General features: G+C 47.7%; 1 protein-coding gene across 1 annotated transcript in view; it reads right to left on the minus strand.

Moving 5' to 3' along the window:
• Positions 1 to 19,540, minus strand: part of LOC138492064 (uncharacterized) — a 194,896-nt gene that overhangs the window by 151,873 nt on the left and 23,483 nt on the right. The gene's annotated exons all lie outside the window — the stretch shown is intronic.

Below are 19,540 nucleotides of genomic sequence, written 5' to 3' on the forward strand. Positions count from 1 at the left end.
CTGCATCATGCAAAATTACTTTTCCAGAGGATTTTTGCAAGATGGTGCCTGCCAACCAAGCCGTAAACCATGTTCGCCGGGAAGGGAAACAAAAAATGTTGTCGGGACCTCAAAAAACACGTTTCAAGGGCCTAGGATGCATGATTTCCGAGATATTTCTACCACATTGCACCGCAACAAACTGCACCACGCCAGGGTGAGGCAAAACAGCAACGTACAGGATCATTCATTTTCAACAATTGATGAGAGTGTTATCATGTCTGTGTATAGAACCTGTTCGGAGAACAGGCACTTCTGCTAGTAAAATATACAATATTTTTAGCTTAGGCGTTTGGAAAAAAGCATTGTAAGATGCAACTTTTATACAGATTTGTAAATAATTGCAGTGGATGGGAAGCCGAAATTCCTTTCCAAATTCAGAGACAGTGGGCCTCATTATAATAGTGGCGGGAATGGTATGAACGGTGCCGGTAAGGCACCGGCACCGTTCATACCGTCCCGCCGCATTACGAGTGCTGCTCGCGGGTTCCTGCTCGCCAGGTTTTACCTCGCGGGCTGTGCGGCACCCGCGAGCTGAACTCGTGATTGCTCCGGCACTATCATGAACAGTGCCGGTGCAACCATGCTCCCCACCTCCATTCTGCCCTTCTGGGGTAGAATGGGGATCAGGAGCCCGGCAATACCGCCACCCGTGAATGGGCAATTACCAGCCCATTTATCTCGTAATGGGCCGGTTATTGCCCATTCGCGGGTGGTGGGGCCGGTAGCGAGCATGAGGGTAGCCGTGCCTGCCATACAGGCACAGCTACCGCCATGCTCGTAATGGGGCCCAGTAGCTCACTAACTACACATGCTCAAAAAAGTGACTAACCTCATTAGTACGTTGCACCCATGGAAAATAATGTGCGCATGACAGCCAACCAGTTCCGCACATACAGAAAAATGATTAAAGAGAACATTGGACAGGAAGTAATGAATTTAAAAAGTTGCATATCAGGGTAGATTCACAACAAAGATACTGACTTACATCTGTTTGATTCAGAAAAGTTATTAAAAGTAAGTGAGTTACTAGTGACTTAAGCCAGACTTGCTCTTGGTGCATCAAGTCCAAGCCTGTTCCTCATAGTAGCTCTGGTGAATTGGCTGAAGCGTTTTCTTCTTGCCTTGCTTTGTACCTTAACCTTCCTATTATTCCTCTAAGATCTTTTCAGATGGATTGTGTTTTCTAGTTTTGTGTGGTATGTCACTTTTGGGGCCCTCTAGATGTTGGCAATTTCATCACCCCCCTTTTGCCCGAGTAATGGTTCTTCTCAAACGCAGAGCGTGATGGTTGTAATGTGCTGCCACACATCACCAGAGACCATCTCGGATATAGTACATGGGGCATGATTATGCACCATGCTGCAAAACCTTAACCCTTCATTAAGTTTGCCAGTCCCTGATCAGAGTGAAGATTCTGTGTCGCTTATGTATTTTGCCTGCATTGTCGATTTACAGAAGAATGCAAAATGCAATCTTGTTCATGTCTGTTTTCCAGAGGCAAATTCCAATGAGCCATTCTAGTGGATTGGGCTGCAGACATTTTTTTTAGATCCTTGACATTTTCAGTTATGGATGACTTAGATTATTACGTGCATTAGTTCATCAATCCATTCATCTAGAGATATATTTCAGTCAGCATAAATCAGGATTTTGCAGTAACCTGCCCTGGCTGCCTCTTTATTTATACCAATTTTTGTTCAGATTCAGAGTAACTTCTTTCACTCACGTGTGGGTACAGATCCTCAATATGTGCTTTTGTGAATCAACAACTTGAACAATTCATCAACTGCACGAAAGATGTTTGCACATGCACACAAAGAGACATGTTCCTTTTCAGTTGTAACCAAGGTATTTTAAATTATCAGTAATGTATTCAATCTATTATAAGTAGCTTCTTGATAGAATGCTGAACATGTCTCGTCATGTGTAGAGTGCATTCAGTGTTATTGTTTTTGGTGCTGGGCCCGTACTGTCCTTTTTTCCTTTCCCTCCTACCCCACTGATTGCCTCTCCTGTCATTTCATCCCTCCCATGCTATCATGTCTTTAGGCATTACCCCTATCCTAACAGTAAAATAAAATCCACAGTTACAAACGCCAAAACTATTGGCTTTGCCAATGCTTGTTTCTTACAGAGACAAGCGCAGCCAAGGCATCAATAGTGGCAGAAGGGCACTATACAAGACCATTTGCATTACATTCTATGACAAGACTGGAGGCGAACATTATGCTTCAACTTCTTTAATTTACTAATCTTCAGCAGTTTCAACAAACCAATAAAACCAATATAACAAAACACTGACAAGGTCTTAACAAGCTTTTCTTCTTTTGAAACTACAATCCCCACAGTGTATGTAGTCCATCTCCCTTCATGCTCAGCTATGACCACTTCCTGTCTCTGAGCTCCTCCTCTTCTTTTACTGCTCTTCAAGCAGAGAAGTACCTTTTTGACCATCTCCCTATATGATGTGGAGTGTGAGAGTTATGTAGTGGAGGTTTGGCTGCATATAGCAGGCGCATCACAGAGTGCGAGCAGTGAAAGACACTTGTCAACATATATCTGAGAATATCCGTGAATGTTTATTACGCGTTGCCACAGGGGCGCGCATCGTTATTGCGGCACGCGCGTCCCTTGTTTCGTCCATATACGTATAGAGTATTTGGAATAATTAGCCCGACTCGTGCGGGCCAGGCTTCCATGGCGTAATTACCCCGTGCTGTATGACTGGCACCCCAGGATTTTTTTTGCCGGTGCCGTGGAAGCCTAGCAGTGCACTCGCAGGAGCGAGCAAGCGCCAGAGCCCTCCGGCCCCCTCCCTTGGGGAGACGGAGCCAGAACACAACGTGCTGCTTCCGCATCGCAAGATTGCCTGCGACGCGGAGCGGAGAACTCAGACAAAGCCGGGCCCGGCGGTGATCAGACATCAGCTACACCGTAGCTCATAAACAAATAAACTAAGCGCGTATATTACCGGAGTGAAGAATCTCCGTTCAGCAACATGCTCGCCTGAAGAGCGTGAGACTGCTTTCTGGCAGGGAGCACCAGAGCAGAGAAGCTCCTTAGGGCGTGATAAAGACACGAAGCCCAGGCAGAGACACAGAGCACTCTCTCAGAGAGCATTCTGAGGCAGAAGAGCCCAGATCAGGCTATATAGCCAACAGTCCGGTGCAGCCACAACATAAAAAAAAATATATATATATAGATATAGATATATATAGATATATAGATATATATAGATATATATATTAATATTGAGTAACAATAACTGGGAGAGAGCAAAGATTCTCACCAAAAGCACCTACTAGTGAAGGGATGTGCTCTGACACCTGGTATACCAAGCACACAGCAACCTCCCAGAATGTCTGAATTTGAGTGGAGTGAAGAGGCGCAGTCATTAGACTTGGCTGCCAGCTTCAAAGAGGTGCTGGGAAACTCACTAATGGATGCAGTGGCCCAAGGAGTTAAACCCCTACAAGACAGGCTGGAGACTCTGGGGGCAATCCTACACCAGCCCATGGATAGCACCATAAGAACAGAGTGCACGCCCGCTGAACCCTCAGAAGCAGGGTGTAAGGGAGTACTAAGGCTCGAAAGAGGAAAGCCTCTTGCGACACCCAGGGCCCTTCAGATGGAGCGAAAGAAAAGGCCCCAGAGGTTGTCGATGCCTTCGCAAAGCTTAGAGAAGTGTATTTGCAGCATCAGACAGTGCCGAACCTCACGACCCCTACTCCAGGGGAAGAAGATGAAGGAGAAGAGAACCTAGGCTCGGAAGAAGAGCCAGTGGAAGGAGACCCTCCCTCCCAGGACGAGGATGAGATAGGGGAGGAGGAGGAAGTCAAGCCCAGCGGAGGAAAGAGAATCCGCAAAGAGAAACACCTCGAGGAGGTGGAAGAGGACATGTTCGATCCGGATAGCATCCGGAACCCGAGGTCATCTGACTGGGAACCATCGCCAAGAGTGGCACAGTACATGACCCAGAGGTTAAGGAAAGCGCTCGACAGAGACGTCCAACAGCGCCTTCGAGCAGAGTGCCCGAGACCAGACCTTCCGGGTAAAGTAGCTGAAACACCGGAACTAGACCCCAAGATGCTTACGTTCCTATCTAAAACAAGCAAAGATCCCCGTAAGGCCATTGACAGATCTTGGAAGAGTTGCCAAGAGAAAGTGCTAGACCTAGCCGGTCCGCTCACAAAAACCATGGACCTGGCAGAGAGGGCTAGAGACACGGGAGAAGAAGTAGACCCCGATGCCCTGGCAGGCTGGGCACAGAGGGCAGTCTGTTTACTAGGCAATGCCAACTGCGCCATCGCCTCAGAACGAAGAAGGGGGCTATTGCTGAAGATTGATGCCAAACTTAGCGACCTTGCATCATACGAGGCAGGAGAGGCAGCACAAGGACTCCTCTTTGGAGAGAAATTCGGAAAAGAAATGGGCCGCTTCGCCGGTACCTTCACCTCTCTGGAAAAAGCACAAGCCTCGATCCGCAAGATCTTTCCAAACTGGGTTTTTGCTGGGACCAGTCGCCACAGGGGTAACATGGCTGGTCGAAACCAGGGAGGAAGAAGACCCCCAAATCCCAGAGCCCAGTACTGGGAGAACAGACAACAGGATTCCTTCTTCCCATCCAGAGGGCGTTTCCCGAGAGGACGCAGAGGGAGAGGATCCGTTCGAGGACAATGATTCACACAAGGTCAGAGCAGCTCATTACCCTTCAGTAGGGGGGGAGGGGCCGGTATGTTCTGGAGAAACTGGCATGCGCTTTCCAGCGATACCTGGGTGTTGCAAACCGTTCTAGGTATGCGTCTAGAAGTGTCCGAGAGACCCCAGCTTTGTAAGCAATATGTTCCTGGTGCACAGGAAGGAGAAAGTGCAACCAGTTATAAAACCTCAAAGAACTGAATGGTTGGGTAGTCTACCACCATTTCAAGATGAGGGCATCCATCAGCTCCGAGGCTCCCTCAGAGAAGGAGACTTGCTGACGAGACTGGACCTGAAGGACGCCTACCTAACGGTCCCAGTGGCAGAGGAATTCAGGACCTTCCTAGCTTTTCGCTGGAAAGGGCGGTTTTGGTGATTCAAAACAATGCCCTTCGGGCTTGTGTCGGCTCCTTGGGCCTTTACCAAGCTAATGAAGCTAGTAGTGACAGCGATAAGGGAGAAAGGCATAAGGTTGGTCATTTATTTAGACGACCTTCTGGTGCTAGCCGAAGACCGAGAAGCACTCATCAGACAAAATGGGTCCAAGACCTGCTGTCGTCCCTAGGATTCCTAGTCAATGTAGAAAAGTCGGACACCATACCAGCGCAGAGGCTAGACTTCCTAGGTTTTTACTAGACACCAGGAAAGCCACGCTGGATTTCCCAGCCCGGAAAATATGCAACATCAAGAGGGAAATAAGAGTGTGCCTACAGAAACAAGTAGTTTCGCTCAGGACGCTAGCGAGAATAGTGGGGCTTCTTGCAGCATCCATTCAAGCCATATTTCCCGGACCCTTACACTATCGTGCACTGCAGAGACTAAAGATAAGACACCTGCATCAAGGCTTGAGGTATCATCAGTTGGTACCTTTGGATCAAGAATCCGTGACAGAACTGGAATGGTGGTTGAAGAATATGGACGCCTGGAATGGGTGGGCCATTTTCGGAGATCGACCGGACCTTATCATAGAATCCGACGACAGCCGCTTGGGCTGGGGGGCAAGATGTGGGGACCTGCAGACAGGGGGGAAATGGAGCGAAGAGGAGCTCCGCCTCCACATAAATTGTCTGGAGCTGTTGGCAGGGTCCTTTGCAATCAGGGCCTTCATGAAAGGGAAGATGAAGTCGTGCGTCTTACCGAAGATGGACAACATATCAGCTGTTCGATATATAAACCATCTAGGTGGCACCAGATCCAAGATGCTAGCAGAGCTAGCGAAATATTTTTGGCACTTCTGCCAGCAATCAGAGACATCAGAAACAACAGAGTTCCTCCCCGGGACACTGAACATAGTAGCGGATAGGAACTCGCGCCACCTCACGGACTCCAGCGATTGGAGGCTGGATCCAGCAGTGTTTCAGAAGATGAACAAGAAATGGGGACCGCTACATATAGACCTCTTCGCATCCCGGTTGAACACTCAGACAGCCCTGTACTTCAGCTGGAGGCTGGACCCAGGAGCTCGAGGGACAGACGCGTTCCTGCAAGAATGGAGCGGCGGCCCACACTATGCCTTTCCCCCATTCGTGATGCTGAGCAGAGTTCTAGCGAAATGTCACAGGTGTGGTTTCCAACACTTATCAAGCTAGCAACAGACCTTCCAAGAGTCCGACCGGAAAGAGAACAACTGCTCACAGACCGAGTTGGGTTGTATCATCCTCTGAGAGTGAGAGGGACACTCCCGCTCATTGTGTGCAGGATATCTGGAGACGTTGGGCACTGCCAGGCATTTTGGCGCAAGCTGCAGAGCTCATTGCATAATCCTGGGCTCCATCCACTAGAAGGACCTATAAAGCGGCTTGGGCCAAATGAATTAGCTGGTGCAAGAGGAGAGGTGTTCATCCCATTTCTGCATGTGTAGTGATGATACTGTACTTTCTAGCACAGTTACTACAAGTCGGACGAGTGTTCCGCACAATAGGAGTATACCGGTCCGCGATATCCCCAGGACATCCGCCGATTGAAGGAGTACCAGCAGGGGAACACCCAGCAGTGGTTAGGCTCATTCGAGGAGCCAGAAAGGTGCCCCTAGAACCTCGATACAAGACAATCTAGGATGTATCGGTAGTCCTTAAGCTATTAGAAAGCTGGCCGGTAGACAAGATACTTATCCCTTAAGCAATTATCAGGAAAGCTAGCAATGCTTTTGTGTCTAGTATCTTGTAAGCGCGTATCGGATGTGAGAGCGCTGGAAGTAAATAGAAGGTCCTTTGGTCCAGAGGGAGTGACTTTCACAATAGTGAAGAGGACTAAGACAGGTACTTCTTCAGTACACTACCCATATTTTCCAAACAGACCTAAGTGGTGGGTAGCGAGCTGCGTTAAGGAGTATGAAAGCAGGATAGCAGAACACAGAGCAGCTAGTACCACGCAATTGCTCATAGCGTGCAGGAAACCTTTTCAAGGCGTATCCACATCTACCATTGCTAGATGGGTTAAGGAGATCATGCAGGCAGCAAATATTGACCTGGAGAAGTACGGGGCACACTCAGTACGGGGAACGATGGCTTCTAAAGCCTTTAGAGCAGGAGTGTCTCTAAGAGATATTATGCTAGCAGCGGACTGGGCAAATTATTGCATGTTTAAAGAGTTTTAGTTTAAGCTGACCAAGAGCTTAGCGGTTGCTGTGTTGGGAAGCCTTGAACAAGCATAATGCTCGCCTTCAGTCTTGTCATAGAATGAAGATTAACCCTGCTAACTGCGCAGGGAGTATTAATTCTATGAAAGACTAGGAGGCAAGCATTAAATTCCCACCCAAGTTATGTATTGTGTATATTCTGTATATTGTGTACATCTGTATATTGTGATGGATAATACTGTATATGATAGTGGCAATACGTGGACACCACCATGCTTTTTCTGCTTTGTATTATTCCTAGGGGAAGAGCAGAAGAATAATTGAGATAGGTGGCTAGCAATGGTAGTCGCCTAGAGTCGAGAAAGATCAGCATCCGGTTTGGATTGGTTTAAGTCTTCGCTCTGTTGCCAGGACATAGTGTGGAGTTTAAAAGAAAGTGACATTTGAGAGCGAGTAAAAGAGAGGAGTAGCTCAAAGACAAGAAGTGGTCATAGCTGAGCATGGAGGGAGATGGACTACAGAGACTATGGGGATTGTAGTTTCAAAAGAAGAAAAGCCTGTTAAGACCTTTTCAGCGTTTTGTTATATTGGTTTTATTGGTTTGTTGAAACTGCTGAGGAGTAGTAAATTAAAGAAGTTGAAGCATAATGCTCGCCTCCTAGTCTTTAATAGAATTAATACTCCCTGCGCAGTTAGCAGGGGTAATTTTCATTATCTATCCTAAGCATGGGGCTGAGCGAGGGCTGGTTGTTTAGGGCATTCAACACAGCCATCAGCATGAATGCTTCCCTAGCACCCACACATTCACATCCACACCACAGGAGTTGCTGGCAATATCTACAGGTAGGACCCCAGTCTGAGAATCAAACAGAAAGTCTTGGGTGTCTGAACAGTCCTGTGGCTGCTCAGGCATTTTAACCTTGGATTATGCTGAGCAGAGGAGGTCTGAGCCTGGATTAAGGATCCTTAGGTCTAATGCAGTGACTTTGGAAGGAAATAACCAAAAGGCCCCTGGAGGGTGGGACCGCCTGTGTTAGCTTTCCGTTATTTGTGCCCACACATGTAATACACCCCAACAGACATCAGGCATTCCTGGCCAGAGATTGTGTGGAATCACCACGCTGCATAACCAGAGTTTGGGGAGCTAATGTTTTGACCACTCACTTCAGATCTCTCACCAACGAACCACAAAGAACCCCACATAGGTAGGAAATTTGATCTGCTCATATATGCCATCATGTGAGATCATAATCAGTCAGTGGTAATTATGGCACCCAGTAATAGAACGCTGGGGTTGAGCAATTCACGTTTGAGTGGGGCAGTGTGTGTTAGAAAGTGCACAGTGACATAGTGCAACACACCCTTCTCCCTGTCCTTCAACCTCTTTCCCACCTTTCTGCTGGGGCTCCCGAGCAGTTTTCCTTCCCCTCGCTACTAGCCCCTGTGCAATAACAGATAGGGAATGTTCTAACAAGCACCGCCCTGTCCATGACCCACAAGCTCTCCCGTCACTAGCACAAACAGACAAGCCCCTCACTTCCAACACTTGAAGGGGTGGAGAGAATTTCTTTAAATTTACAAGGCATGAAGACTAGGATCACCAGCCATAAACCCAATCACCAACACTTATTTCCCTAACTTGCACTGCTTTGCAGGAGCCATACCACTCTTTAGTCATGGCCTGTTTTCTCACTCCCACTAACTCATGCTAACCCCATCTTTCTCTCTCTTTTAACAATTAGCCAGCATGGTCCTAGAATTTTCCCCATAAGCCTACCTCTCATGGCTTTGAACGGAATCAACTCTCTCCAATACCGGGAGTGGTACGATAGCTCCACAGCCTCTGCTGCACATCCATCTTCGAAGGTTTGCAAGCACTGAGGCTGGCTTCTAGGAATTTCTTAAGAACCCTGTTGAACCTCTCTACTTGTCCATTCAGTGATCATTATGTGATGTACTCCACAGCCCACCAGAAAGGCTTTAATTTCCCTACAGCAGAAAAGGGTTCCATTATCCGAGATCACACACTCTGCTATATCTGATACTCTCGATATTCTTGCCCCTGTCATGAGAATCCGCCTGAAGCCCAAAGCTAAGTACCAATCGTGGTACGACTCAGACCTCGTCACCGTTAAACGTAAGTGCAGGGTGGCCGAGAGGAAATGGCGTGCTTCATGTACATTCTCTGACAAACTGGCCTGCCGCCTGCTCCAAAGGCAATACCGCCTCTCTGTCCTCACCAAGAAGAGAGCTCTTATCCAATCCCGCATCTCTGCAGCATCCAACAACTCGGCTGAACTCTTTAAAATCTGCAAGGAACTGGCCAATCCTGCCGCAGTCTCTACCTCTGCTGCCCCTTCCCAGGCCCTCTGCACGGCACTGGCTTCTCACTTCATCTCTAAAACTCAGGACATCCTGTTCTCACTCTCCTCCTCTCTACTCCCTCCTTCTACTCCATGCTCTCCCTCTGGCCCTTCTGCCGCCACCTCTGCTCCCTCCTTCTCTGCCTTTCCCCTGTTCTCCGTAGATGAGGTTTCTAGACAAGTCCAATCTATGAAAGTCTTGTCAAAACAGGTTCACCCCTGTTCCTCCAAAACCATCATGGACCACATCGACTCCCTGGCTCCTGCCCTGGCCAACTTCTGCAATCACCCCTTCGCCACTGGAGTCTTCCTATCCCTCTGAAGCACTCCCTTGTGCGCCCTCTTGTTAAGAAACCCTCTGCAAGCTCTTCCTGCCCGGCTAACTATCGCCCAAACTCCATCACTCCCTTCCTGGGCAACCTCCTAGAAAAACTGCCCATCTCCCAGCTTAATCTCCCTTCTGCCTTTGACCCGGTCAACCATGCCATCCTGCTCAAATGTCTCTGTGATAACCTGGGTATCACCGGTCAGGCCCTGACGTGGCTGACTTCTTTCCTCTCTGACTGACCCTCCACGGTCCAACTTGGGTCCTTCCTCTCTGCTATCTTTTTCTCTACCTGTGTTGTTCCTCAGGGGTCCAACCTCTCTCCCTGGCTGTTCAACTTGTACCTGGTACTTCTTGCCCACTGCATTGCTGCTCTCTGTACCAACTTTCAGTGCTATGTGGCTGAGACTAAGCTAATTTTCCTTCTCTCATCACTGACTGTCTGTCTGCTATCCAGGAGTGGTGTACCGCCAATGACCTATGCCTTAATGCCAGTAGGACTGAGATTCTCCTCATCGGTACACTCGCTCCCTCCTTTCCTGTTGCACTCTGGCCGGCCTCTCTTGGCCATCTTCCTGCCCCCACCTGTGAGACTTAAAACCTCGGGTCATCTTCGACTCCACACTCTCCTTCTTTCCTCACATCTCAGACGTCTCTAAGAAGTCACACTTCCAGCTGCACTTCCTCAGAGGTATTCTACCTTTCCTCTCCTTCCCCCAGAAGATCACTGTCTCCAGAGCTCTGGTTCTCTCTAGACTGGACTATTGCAAAAGCCTCTTTCTAAATCTACCTGCCTCTACTCTCCGCCCTCTGCAACTCATCCAGAACAGGACTGCGAGACTTGTCCTTGGCCTCAAGCACAGGGATCGTATCTCTCCAGGACTGAAATCTCTACACTGGCTCCCGGTGGCTGTCGGGATCAAGTTCAAATCTGCATTGTCCACAAGGTCTTCTGCGGTCTGGGGCCGCAATACCTTCAACTCCCTCTTCCCAAATATCTTCCCTCTCGACCTCTTCGCTCATCTGCCTCCAACTCCCTTAGGGTCAGTCACTTCTCCAAGCAACAAGTTGGTGATAGATCTCTTTTCTCGGCTGGGGCCTCCCTCTGGAACAGCCTCCCTGCTTCCCTGAAACTTGAGGAGAACCATATTTGGTTCCGGAAGCACCTCAAAACCTTTCTCTTTGCTACTGCCTTTTCTCCTTCCCTCCTCTGCTGACCTCCTGGCTGAAACTAAATCTGTACTAGTTACCTGGTCACTCTCTGTTCTCGGGGCCCAGGTCCCTCCGCCTCCAGTCACACACACCTGCACTGCCTGCCTGGCAACCCCGCTCTTGGGGACTGTCTTTCCCTCTTCCCTCTTCCCATGCACTTGCGCGATCTGAATGACACCTGGCCTAGTAGGATCGTTGTCTGTGCTCCCTTTGTTCCCCCTCCCTTGCCTCGTTGCACCTTGAAAGAAACAATTGTGTATAGGCGTGTTATAAATACCATATCAAATCACACTGAGGACCTCCTTTCCTTGACATCCCTCCATCCCGAATACATCTTGTAGGAAGCTTATCACATTCCCTCAGGAAGAAGCTCTAACAAAGGCCACCTCAGGACACTTACTATAATAGTCGATAAGCACTATGCATACCATCGCTGCTGTGGGAGACCATACAATGTTCCTACTAAATTGATGCCTACCTTATTCCAGACTCCCTGTGGTAGCTTGACAGGTGTCGAAGGTACTGCCCTGATCCTCATTCCTACCACTGTTTATTCATGCCCTGTTTCTTCTGTACTCTCACTAACTCACGCTCTCCCATCTTTTTCTGTCTTTTACCAAATAACCACAAGGGTTTTAGACTTGTCCCCATTAGTCTCCCTGTAATGGCTTCAAACAGTATCAGCCCTGTGGTAGAATGGGGAGTGGTGTGATAGCTCCACAGCATCTGTGGCACAGCCATCTTCCAAGGTTTGCAAGCACTGAAGCTGATTTCTGGAACCCTGTTGAACCTCTCTACTTGTCCGTTTTCTGCAGGATGGTATACAGAGGTCGTTATGTGATGTACTCCATGTTATGTGATGTACTCCACATCTCTCCAGAAAGGCTTGCTTTCATTTCCCGGGAACAGAAAAGGGTTCTTTTTCCTGAGATCACACACTGAGGACATCCTTTTCCGGAGATCACACAATGAGGACATCCTTTCCTCCTAAAGACACCTTGTAGGAAGCTTATCACGTTCTCTGAGGAAATAACGCTAACATTGGCCGCTTCAGACCTCTTTAATAGTCAATCGGCACTACCCCATACTATGCTGCAGTGGGAGACCATTCAAAGCTCCTACTAAGTTGACACCTATCTTATTACAGAATCCCTTTGGTAACTCAACGGTGGCAAAGGTATTTTCCTGATCATATATCCCTTCACACTGTCAACAGACTCTGGTCTGATAAAAGTGGCTGATAAGAGTGGGAGGGTAGCAATGACCAACTGGTAAATGCTGCACGTTAAATGGAGGTCTAGAGTAGGATTGCAGGTGAAAGTGGGGAAAATTCTGCATCTTTTGGGGGGTTCTTTGACTGCAGGGAATGATGTGGCAGAATAGGGTATGTCAAGTGTCAGCTCAGTGGCTTCATCTTTGGTGGTTTCTCAAATAGTTTTGTGATGCAGCTCAAAATCTAGAAAAGGATGAGGGATGGTCAACATGGAGTTCTAGGCTACTGGATGACTGCAAGGAAAGGATGGGGTGGGGAGATATACTGAACATGATTGGTAGATATGGAGTCACAAAACATCTGGATAGAGAGAGAGAGAGAGAGAGAGAGAGAGAGAGGGGCATCAAATGGGGACTCTCAAAGGTAGCTAGTCCAAGGGGTTGGACACACCAAGAGTTGGTGGTGAGGGCAGCCGTTTTGCTCCAACAAATCAACCATGAACAGTGGACTCCTGAATAGCCTCCTGAGTTTCCTCTTCCCACCACTTACGGCACTAACCATGTCAACTGTATACCCCCTTACACCACTTAAAGAAACCTCATGCATTCTTCATAAATGCCTGCCAGTACCCCACCACTACACTGACCACTGCAGAGCCGAGGAGATCTCCCTAAGCACACCCCAACACTTATACTCTATCACATATCACACTGCTCTGCCAGAAAACTGGATTTCCAGGTATTCCAGCAATAGAAGGTAATCAATCTTCTTCTTGCCCCCCTGGCTAGGTATCCTCCCAAGTGACACCAATGCAAACAACCTAGAAACAAACCAGCACATACAGCCCAGGTACTTAAGGCCTGCACTCATCAACACCTCAGGTTTAACACATGGATCTTCCCATCCTCCTACTTTCCATGCTTCCCCTCCCCTTTTTCTTCTAGAAATATGTGCAACGAGGCTGTCAAAACAGCATAATTATACTTTACAAGACTACTTTACATTACATCACTTTACACCAGTAGTTAGTGGTCCTGGTGACAAACTAAAAGTGCCAGGTATGGCAACCATGAGATTGTCCCATATGGTCAAGCAAAACCATTGGGTGCATACACTATTGTGACTACCAGAGATACAATTAGGGAGGGGCAATGTATTCACATGTAGAAACTATAACATTGAACTCAAATGTTATGGCAGGGTTGAAGCAAAATAAGAAAGAAGAGCTAGCTCGCAGGTTGAGAGTGCTGACAAACAAATATAACTGGACATTAGGTCCTCATTACAAGTTTGGTAGTAATTCAGGGGCAAGTCTGCTAAATTACTGCCAAACACGATTACTGTTATTGTCACTTGGTCCCATAGATTTAACGCAGGATTACAATTGGTGGTAGGGTGGTGTTAACCCCCATTTCCAGAGTCCATAGGACTCCATGGGAATTTCAGCAGAATTATCATTACTACCGGTAGTAATTCTGTCGATTTTTGGCAGTAAGGTGGAGGATTCACCCCCACCTTTTTGCTGGATGCAAATCCTCCACCTTACCACAAAACTAGTAGTACATCGGTGTGGAACTGCAGCGGTAATGGGGTGGTAACAAATGTACTGCCCCATTACCACCATTTTAACCCACATGCCCGTACTTGCAAAGGGGCACTGTCTCATATATGCCAATATGTATTGAGAAGAATGTCTTCAGCATAGTGTGCTTGTGACACATTTTAAGAATGTAGATGTTATCAGAAGGGTACAGAGAAGTTTCAGGGAATTTAATGACCCCAATATTATGAGAAATGTTGGTCATGCTTAGGGGTTGACGATTCCATGGCATCACGGGAGCAGGTCATGAACCTGTGACACTAATGGATGGAACTCAAGTGGCTAGTGCCTGTGGTTCCATAAGCTAGTGGTTTGTTGTTGCTATGAACAGGTTTCAAGGGTGACCCATCCATGAAAGGTTTGGAGTGCTGCAGAGAGAATAAGGAGGAGGAGGTAAAACAGCCTGAGCCTTCACTAGGGATGCATGCACAAGAGTGGTGTGTAAGCATTGGCACCGCCGCTCAAAGTGTTTGGAAAAGAACCTGGTCATCCAATGCTACGGACAAGTTCAAAGAAAGCGGGCAATAATAGTGAATTTGGGCCGATGGAGCCTATGGAAAAAGTTTTATAAACCAGTTAGAGTTCATGAGTTGCAGGAATGGCTGGCCTTCACTGGCATAGGAAGATTGCCTTGGTGTTTATTGAGACGTTTCAATTTGACTTAAGAATAGGCTACAAGGATCCCAAATCAGGGTGGTGGGAAGCAAACCTAATGTCAGTAACAGAAACCTCAGACATAGCCCACAGGACATTGTAGAAGGGATTAGCTGAAGAGAGATTTGCAGGACCATGCATCTTGCTGCTGATGGGGGAGCTGATCATTTCACCCCGGGTTCTGTTCCAAAGAAGGAGCAAGGGGAGTGCAGGCTAATGAGCCACCAAATGACTGTATTGATCAAAAGGGAAACTTTGTGATATAAAATAATCTTATCAAGTTGACTGCGATGATGCTGGACTGTGGGGTAGAAGCAGACTTGGTTAGCTTGAAACCAACAGCTACCAAGAGCTACTTTTGGTCCTCAGTCCAAATGATGCTCAACAAACATGCCTATGTGAATTTAACAGTATGTTTGGGACAATCTATAAAGTTTAGGACACACCGACATGATATATAAAGCATAAGGAGTTATAAATAATGGGCATAATTACGAGTGTGCATCTTATGTGAAAGTTAGATTTGTGGAACACTATGTATTAGTGCATCATTTGCCATTGGCAGCTCCTGGTCCCTTTTTAATGCTGTATACCGATTGCGTGAAAAGGACTGGTCCACCTAAGGGGAGAACCACCTTAAAGGAAAGAAAGGAAGTCGAGGGCACAGGGAGACAAGAGGGGAAGAGGAGGAGAAAAGGAGGAGGGAGTTAGTAACGAGATGGGAGAATAAAGGGAAAGTCCATTTGAAGCTGGGTCCGTGTGATTCTCTGAAAGAAAGGAGTAGTACAAGGGACCCTCTAGATGCAATCCCATCCCCTTGCATAGGACAAAACAACTGGTGACGAGGTTAAAGCACGGAAAGTACAACAAGAAAGACATCAGAGGCAATCCGCCCTTACAGCGTCATAGGGCAGCCTGTTCTTTGTTGATCCCAGCATCCAGAGTAGGAAGAAGAAAAAAACAATGTCAAAAAGAAAAAGGGTGTTCCGCCCTCAGAAGACGTGGCAATCCGCCGCTCCATAAAATAGAGGGCAGTCTGCCGCACAAACGAAGATAAACATCATTTCGCCCTCAGAAGAAGTGGCAATCCACCACTCCACGAAATAGATGGCAGTCCACAGCACAAACGAAAGGAGAGGGTAGGCTGCCCTCGGAATAGACGGCAGTCCACTGCTTCAACAAAAGCAAAGGGTAGTCTGCCCTCAGAACAGACGGCAGTCCGCCATGCCAAAATGGGAAGGCAGTCCAAGTAGAAGGACATCCGCTGCACTCCACCCACCGATCCTGGCCAGAGAGAAAAGGCTATCCGCCGCCACAAGCACGCTAAATGGTAATCTGTCGCCAAAGAAACACACCGCTATCCAGAAACTCCACAAAACCCTCATAGGCACTCCATCTACAGTGCCTGCCAATGTCGCAGAGGGTGGAAGAAATAGTACAGACAGAGACAATTGAGAAACCACAGAGCTTGAGAAGAGAATAAATAATAGCAACAGTGGCGATAAAGTGGCCGAGAGATGTAGCATGAAACAGCACTGGTCCACCCTAATGGGAGAGCCACCTTAAGGGAAAGAAAGGAAGCCAAGGGCACAAGGGAGACAAGAGAGGAAGAGGAGCAGAAATAGAAGAGAAAGTTAGTTATGAAAAGGGAGAATAAAGGGAAAGTTCGAATGAAGCTGGGTTTGTGTGATTCTGTGAATGAATGGAGTAGTAAAAGGCATCCTCTAGATACAATCCCGTTGTCATTGGCCACTGGGCAAGGGCCCATGTCTTTATTACCTACAGGGTCCAAATGGACCCAGTCCTGGCGCCTCTGGCACCAGGCTCATAAAAAAGTGTGCTTTGCACACTTTGTGCCTAGGGCAGGTGCATCCAGGCCGGGCGTGGCCATAGAAGATCATTGGGGAGCATGTGCAAGAACCTCTAGGAGTGGCAAGGTGGAGCCACAAGGTGGGGCCAAAGGGAGGGGCCGGGGCCAGCCTATTTAAGGCCGACTCGTCCACATACTGGCGCTTCACGTTAGTCTGTCTTCTGCAGCGTAACGCTTACCGCCATCCTTACCTGATTTCCAGCTCATCTCCTCGACTCACATCCTTCTGACTCCAGCTACACCATCGCTGAAAGCGCATCTTACCTGTCTCCTGCACGCCACCGCCTGCAGTGCATCGCATCTTACCTGATTCCCATAGTCATCGGAATTGGAGCGCTTCCTCACCTGTTTCGGACGTCCAGCTAGGCGGGAGCTTCTTCCATTCTTCATCTTCACTGAACCCTCCATCCAGCAACCGCGGACTGGCATCCGAACAGTCGTTCTCCGCTCGACACCGCCAGGCCTTCTCTGCAAGAGAAAGGAACACACAAGGTTAGAAGTTGCATAGATAACTAACGCTTGGCTGCGCCACACCTGAGCCTAGCGTTCAACCCTGAAAGCCAATTTACCATCTAATTTTAAGGCTTCATTATCCTCTGGGGGATCTTTGGACTCGCTCTAAACACTGTGACTCCGTGCAGCCATCTTCACACCTATAGTGGAGAGAAAAGACATTGCAAAAATTTCGAACTATAATCACGGCAAAAGACACTGTAATAAGAACACAGACAATAATCATTGCTAAGAACACTTACCTTCTAAGTGGTTGGTTGCAGCCGGTCTGGGCCGCCACATCCACAGGCCAGTGAAGCAACTAGGTCCACCCAAGGCGCCTGTGCTAATAAGAAGCAGGATGGAGAAAATCAGGTGAGCTTACATTGGAAAACGCTTGCTCATCTCGTTCTGGAACGAAGGGTTCGAGGGAAATCACGATACCACTGCACCATTCTCATTGCCTCTCGTATTCCCTCAGGGGCAGTACCAGCATCCAGAGCAGTTGACTTCGCAGCAGCTGGGGGAGAGAGTTGATCCAAGGGAGCCAAGTCCAGGGAGGGCTCCAACCGTGCCCCAACGTCCCCGCAGAGACCAGGTGAGCGTAACACCCGTCCCCTTCCATTGGACAAAGCATTGATGTGCTGCTTTTAGCCAGGGTTTGAAATTGAGGGGAGCTAGCTCCTGCTTGTGGTCTAGAAGAGCCTTGTTAGCTTGACACAAACAGCTACCAGGAGCTACATTTGACTACCCAGGTCAACTGATGGCGAACAAAAACTGCTATGTGAATTCAACTGTGTGTGTTTTGGCCAATCTATAAATAAACATTAGGAGACATCTACATTACGTTTAAAGCATAAGGGTTAATAAATAATTGACAAAGTGATATGTTTGAATATTATGTGGAAGTTGGAATTGCAGAAGGCTGTGCACTTGCTCCTAGTTTCCCAGTGGTAGCTCTTGGCCACTGGTTAATGCTGGATACCCATTAGCTAGTATTAGCTCCTACTTACCAAATCTCAGTGTCGATCCCTGTTTTAGCTCTGGCTTATCCAATCATAATTTCGATCGCTGCCAGAATATTTGTTTTTCATGCTTGCTTTTTTATCTCTATTTGCCCTGTTTCGTGCGTGCGTGCGTGAGTATTAGTCCCCCCTTTGTTGTCTTTCCTTTTTGACTATTACTTTCCTTTGTCAAATGCAAAAAAAATGTTTTCCCTGTCCTTACCCATCTTCCTTTTCCCATTTGTTTCAAACCAAAAAGTTGAAAAAATCAAAACAAAGCCTTTCCTCTTTTGAATTCCGAATACCATTTGGCTGTGCGTTTGTCCTGCTTGTGTTGTGTGACTTGTTAAATGTGTTTCTCTTGCCTTGCCATTTACCCCAACAAAATAAAAGTAAAACATGTTTTAAAACTGTTCCCTTTATTATTTCTGTTTTTTGGTGAAACCTAAAATAACGTCCACTATGTGCATGCTAACCACAGACGACTTCCAGTGTTTTAGGCACCTTCCTTTGTGTGTCCCAAAACCCTTTCCAATTCTCTGCGTGAGCTCGTGTCAATCTGCATGTTTGCCATAATCAGTCCTTTGTCTTTGGTGTTTTTGTTGTGTTTGAGTCCTTCCTTGCAGAGGTATGGCAATTATGAAGTGGAACAGTGTGTTTTACTTGGAGGGAGAGTGAGTTGTGGATAAAGAAGAGGAAGTTCAGTTCTCTAGGGCTGAGAGTGCTACTTGCCAGGTGGAGGTCTTGCAGGAGAATGGTGTGCCTTGTGGTTGTAGTTGAGGTAGGCACAAGATACACAGAGCCACTGCAGGTGTTGCGTGAGGTGGGACAGTCATTGTGGGACAACTCGGGAAGAGGCGAGGAGGCAGGGTTGACAAAGCAGGGCTTGACACAACCACAGAAGGAGACAGCAAAGGTGGAAGTGGAGGTGGCAGACCCATAAGATGGAGCCTAAATCAAGTCCTTGTGTCCAAAGCGGCGAAGGAGCTGGAGAGGTGTCTGTGCACTGAGAGGGCCTACTTGATTTAATGGATAAGCAGGCATTGCAGCTGCTGCTACACTAAAGAAGCAGGGGCTCGTAATCAAGTTTGAAGTAAGATTGGAGGTGGTGGCACTGGTAACCCAGCAGAGACAGGGTGTGGCAGAGCTATGAGGCACCCTGGAGAAGGAAGAAGAGAGGTTGCAGCTAGTCGCGCAGCAGGAAACAGAAGAGCAACAGGTGCAGAAGACAAAGGTGATCTCCAGCAGATTACTCAAGAGAAGAGACTGAGGCCTCTGCACCTGTGCCTGTCATTGCAGAGAGCAGAGGAAGGCACAGGCATCCTTCTCAAGCTTCGTATGGGAAAAGAAGCATCCTCCTCACCAATGACAGTTCACACTTCATCATGATCTGACACTACTTTAGCTTTCCGGAGGGGAAAACTGTCAAGAGAGAAGAAGGCACTATGATATGCATCCTATGCAAGATGCCAACCAAGAAGTGTATATC

This window comes from Ambystoma mexicanum, chromosome 10 (genome assembly GCF_040938575.1).
Source record: "Ambystoma mexicanum isolate Mex_15411 chromosome 10, UKY_AmexF1_1, whole genome shotgun sequence".
NCBI classification, from domain to species: Eukaryota; Metazoa; Chordata; class Amphibia; order Caudata; family Ambystomatidae; genus Ambystoma; species Ambystoma mexicanum.